The sequence below is a fragment of the Herpailurus yagouaroundi genome, unplaced genomic scaffold, assembly GCF_014898765.1.
Source record: "Herpailurus yagouaroundi ecotype Mexico unplaced genomic scaffold, PumYag 28, whole genome shotgun sequence".
Lineage (NCBI taxonomy): Eukaryota > Metazoa > Chordata > Mammalia > Carnivora > Felidae > Herpailurus > Herpailurus yagouaroundi.
The window spans coordinates 160,087,060-160,092,554 of record NW_024412376.1 but is presented as its reverse complement, the minus strand read 5'-3'; positions in this window follow the sequence as shown (position 1 = coordinate 160,092,554).

Genomic DNA, 5,495 nt, shown 5'->3' with positions numbered 1-5,495 from the left:
GAAGAAGAAGAAGAAGAAGAAGAAGAAGAAGAAGAAGAAGAAGAAGAAGAAGGAGGAGGAGGAGGAGGAGGGGAGAGGGAGGGGGAGGAGGAGAAGGTTAGAACTCTTAAGATCTGGCATGGGAAAATTCAGTAGATGCGTTGAGAATCTTGAATCCTCAGATTTCCCAAACCTTCTATGATTCAGAGTGGTCTTCTACTCTTATAAAGAGAATAATATCTCGTAGTATGAAGACTATGCAAGTTTTTTGCCCAAAGTAAATGCCAACCAGTGTGATACTTGCCCCTCTCAAAATATGTTCCTTTTTTATTATTCCAAACAATATTTAGTGACTGCATGGCCCAAAGATGATAGAGTGTATTCTGAAAAGAAGTACATAGTACACACCATCAGGGATAATTTGAAACATGCCTGGGGATAGATCTGGAGGGTCCAATAAATGTATATAATTGGATAGGGGAGAGTTTATTAAACAAGAGGCACTCCACAGTGGTTTAGAATTTAATACTCCCGTAACAATGGCCTAAGTCAATTTTAGTATACTTTTGGAATTGGTCCTTGAGGCTTAGAAGTAATAATGGTCTATGAAAAAATGAGAGATTCCAGCATGACCTTAATAGATAGGGATGAAAGAATTTCAAAATAGCTGAGATAAAGTGGCACACATATTTTTTAGAGATAAAGTTGACAGACAGCAAGTCCAGAATCTTGGTGATGGTGTTTCAAGTGGCAAAGCAGATGAACAGCCAATGAGAATAATGTTTTATTTGTATGTGTGTGTGTGTGTGTGTGTATTTTTAAAGATTAGGAAGAGACAAGAGTCAACTGACCCATTGGAAAAATCACTCTCATTTACCCAGTTTCCAGATCTAAGCCAGTTGTTGGACTCCAGAATCTATGATGGAAAGGAAGATCATATGTGTTTAAGGAAGAAACTTTAATGCTATAGCAATAGTATACAATAGCTATGTCTTCCTAAGGCAACGTACAGTTGTTTGTAAAAGTAGCTCTTCATTCAGGAAAAGAAAATCTAGATGTTGAGGGGTCTATAGGATACAGAATCCAAAATACCACTGATAATAAAGGAATGAGTAGACTCTCCTTTTAAAGTGTGGATGATCAGAGGGCACACAATAATAATTAGACTCCTGACCCAAATGGTCCCATCTCAGTTTCTGAGTGCATAAATACTTGGTCATTTACCCAGCTACAGAAAGCAAAAGTCATATGAATATAATTAGCAAATTGCAGAACCATCATCCTGTTCCTTCACATGTGAAAAAAGAGCCATTATGCTACAATGGGCCAGGTGTAAGCTTAAAACACTGTCCACATCCTCCATTTACAGTAACTCACAAGTAGTTGTGCATCCTGAATGAAGTAGCAGTGATAAATGCCACCATCAAAAACTTAAAGGACATAGCAATGGTTAGTCTTATTACATTTCTGCTTAGTTCACTGCTGTGGTATGTAAAAAAAGAAAAGAAAATATAAATCTTGATAAATGATGATAACCTTCCATAAATCTAGCAAACTGGTAGCCTCAATCATAATTTTTGTGTTGGAGTTATGTCTTTTCTGGAAGAAATCACCATTCTTCTTCTTCTTTACATATAGCTATAGATCTGGGGAACTGCATTTTCCAATGCCTGTCTAGAGGGAGGATCAGATATCATTAGCATTCACTTGGAAACACAGAAGTATACTTTCACAGTCTCGATTCAAAACTATATTAATCTCCTTCTCTGTCTCGATGTAGATTGAAAGGACCTTAATTATCTGGACACACTTGCACTATTTTGCTGTACCAGAGTTCACAAACTTCTATTGTGAAAGGTCAAGTAGGAAGTATTTTAGATCTCACAGACCATATAGTCTGTGCCATAACTTATAAACTCTGCCATTGAACAGTCATGGACATTAAGTAAAATAACGTGTTTGGTATCACCTAGATTTAAAGATATACTACAAAGCTGTAGAAATCAAAACAGTAAGGTACTGGTATAAAAATAGACATAAAAATCATTGGAACAGAGTAGAGATCCCAGAAATAAACCCACACTTAAATGGCCCATAAATCTATGAAAAAGGAATAAAAACATACAATGAGGAAAAGACAATCCCTTCAATAAATGGTCAGGGAAAACTGGACAGCTACATGAAAAATAATGAAACTGAACCACTTTCTTACATGATACACAAAAGTAAACTCAAAAGGGATTCAAGACCTAAAAGTGAGACTTGAAATCATAAAACTCTTAGAAAAAAACATAGGCATTAAATTCTTTGACATGGGCCATAACATAAAACTCCTAGAATATGTAGGCATTAAAGTGTTTGACATAGGACATAATAACATTTTCTAGATATGTCTCCTAAGGCAAGAGAAGCAAAAGCAAAAATTTAACTATTAGGACTATCTCAAAATAAAAAGCTTTTGCACAGCAAAAGAAACCACCAGCAAAACAAAAAGGCAACCTACTGAGTGGGAGAATATATTTTCAAATTATAACTCAATTAAAAATGGGCAAAGCGCCCCAGTGGACATTTCCCCAAAGATATACAGATGGCCAACAGACACATGAAAAGATGTTCAACATCATCAGACATCAGGTAAATGTAAATCAAAACCACAATGAGATATTATCTTACACCTATCAGATTGGCCAGAATAAAAAAAGATAAGTAATTACAAGCGTGGGCAAAGGATATGGAGAAAAAGGAACCTTCATGCCTTATTGGTGGGAATGTAAATTGATACAGCTACTGTAGAAAACAGTATGGAAATTGCTCAAAAAAATTAAAAATAGAAATACCAAATGATCCAGTAATTCCAACACTGGGTATTTACCCACAAGAAACAAAAACACTGCTTTGAAAAGTCATATGAACCCCTCTGTTTATTGCAGCATTAATTGCGATAATCAAGATAGGAAAGCAACCCAAGTGTCCAGTGTCCACTGATAGATAACTGGATAGAGAAAATGCAATATACACACAAACATGCACACACACACACACACACACACACACACACAGAATGAGAGGGAGAGGAATATTACTTGGTCATGGAAAAGGATGAGATTTTTGCCATTTGTAACCACATCGATGGACCTAGAGGATACTAGGTTAAGTGAAATAATTCACAGAGACAAATTCCATGTGATCTCACTTATATGCACAATCTGAAAAAAAATGAATGAACAAAGAAACAAAAAGCAGAATCAGACCTATAAATACAGAGAACACCTTGGGGGTTGTCAGAGGGGAGATGGGTGGGGAGAAGGGGATTGGGAGTTACAGGTTTCCAGTTATGGAATAAATAATTCATGGGGTTAAAATGTACAACATTGGGAATATGAGTCAGTGGTATCGTAACAGTGTTGCATGGTGACAAATGGTAGCTCCCCTTGTGGTGAGCACAGCGTGATATACAGAGTTGTTGAAACACTATGTTGTACACCTGAAACGAATGTAACATTGTGTGTCAATTATACGCAAACAAACAAACAAAAAAGTAATAATGGATGTGACTGTGTCTCAGTAAAACTTTATGTATGAGGAAGACGCCTGCGTGGCTCAGTTGGTTAATCGTGTGACTCTTTAAAAAAAATGTTTTAATCTTTATTTATTTTTGAGAGAGAGAGAGACAGCATGAGCAGGGGAGGAACAGAGAGAGAGGGAGACCCAGAATCTGAAGCAGGCTGCAGGATCTGAGCTGTCAGCATGGAACCCGACACAGGGCTCAAACTCATGAACCGCAAAATCATGACCTGAACTGAAGTCGGACGCTTAAGCCACTGAGCCACCCAGGCCCTCCAAGTGCATGACTCTTGATTTAGGTTGAGGTCATGATCTAATGGTTCTTGAGTTCAGGCCCTGCATAACGCTCTGCACTGGCAGTGTGGAGTCTGCTTAGGATTCTCTCTCTCTCTCTCTTTCTCTCTCTGTCCCTCCCCCATGCTCTTGCTCTCTCAAATAAATAAATAAATAACCAATAACATTTTTTTTTGTTTGTTTATGTATGAAAACAGGTGACAGGCTACATTTGGCCTTGGTACTATAGTTTTTACACCTCTGCCCTATACTGATTTCATCATGTTATTTGACCTTATGACAATGAAATGGCAAGCACTCTGGAAATTCTGGAAAGACACTTACACATCTGAGGGCAGGATATTAAACTGGATAAAGTTTTGGGGGCCTGCCATATCTGTCATATTTTTAGAGGCCTGAGAGTTTGGGTAATACTGAGACATTTCTTCCAAAATAAATTTCAGAATATTTCACTTGATGCTTCCTATCCGTAAGAAACTGGAATAGTGCTTGGATGACCATTTTGCTACAAGTCCCCCTTGTAGCAATATGGCTCTGACTCATTTATTACATGACTCATTAGGCTGTCGGTTTTGAGGGAGGGTAGAATATTACAGCCTTCTGCAGTAAGTTCAGGAAGCTGTTGACACGGGTGCATTCAAAGAGGTAAAGGTATTTACGTGGTGCCCACGGTGTTCTACAACATGTTGATTCTCTGGCAAACCTCTGAAGCCAGGCTGTGTCATTCACGCCAGATTACCATTCACTTTTGAACAGAGATTTTCGACAGGCCACTGGACTTTAGTAGAAACCCTGCAATAGAACATGAGACCTCTGGTGAGTACGCAATAGATATACTCATATGTGAGCTCATATATGGGATCCATTATACCATACGATGAGTCCATTATGAGGCAAATATTGTCCGAAGAGCACAACATCAATCGATCATATGAAAATGGTACTTTGGGAATCCAGACCCTTACATCATAGGGCTCTTCTGACCAGTATCTGTCTTCAGTTAATACCTGTGGCTCTGTTAGAAGTTCTCTATGACCAGCTCACACTGGAAGGACAACATGAGACTGGTTCATAAGTGAGTCAACTTCATATGTCGGTGTGAACAGAAAAGAGGCAGCTTCTGCGTACAATCCCAATCCATCATATCCATCAGACTTAGAGGTGATGGTCATTCTTCCCTAGTGAGCAGACCTTCAGCAGTGTGGCTGTTCACCAACTTCAATGGTCACAGGTAACAATACACATAGAGATACCAGAGCAGTGACAAATGGCTTAGCCTGGAAAAGACTGGAAGTTGAGGATAATAAAATAAGAAAATTTTCAGGAAGATGCATGGGAATGGACTTAGGAAACCGCCCAAAATGTGCAGACCATCTTGTCTCAGGACGTTGTCCACTAGAAAAGGCATCCATCTCAGCTAGAACCCTGAACACTCAGATAAGCAGGACAAACTCACCCAGTGGAGGGCACCAGCTTCCCTTCTTGTCCACCCCAGTGCCTACTCGGTGTGCTCGTACAGTAAATTCCCATGGTGGTAAGAGTGGAGGCTGTTCATGGGTCCAACAATACAGGCTTCCTTTCTGAATGCTGCTATGAATATTGCGGTAGCAACGTCAAGCCCGCCATTAGCAAAGCTACAAATTGAGCTCTTGCTCTGA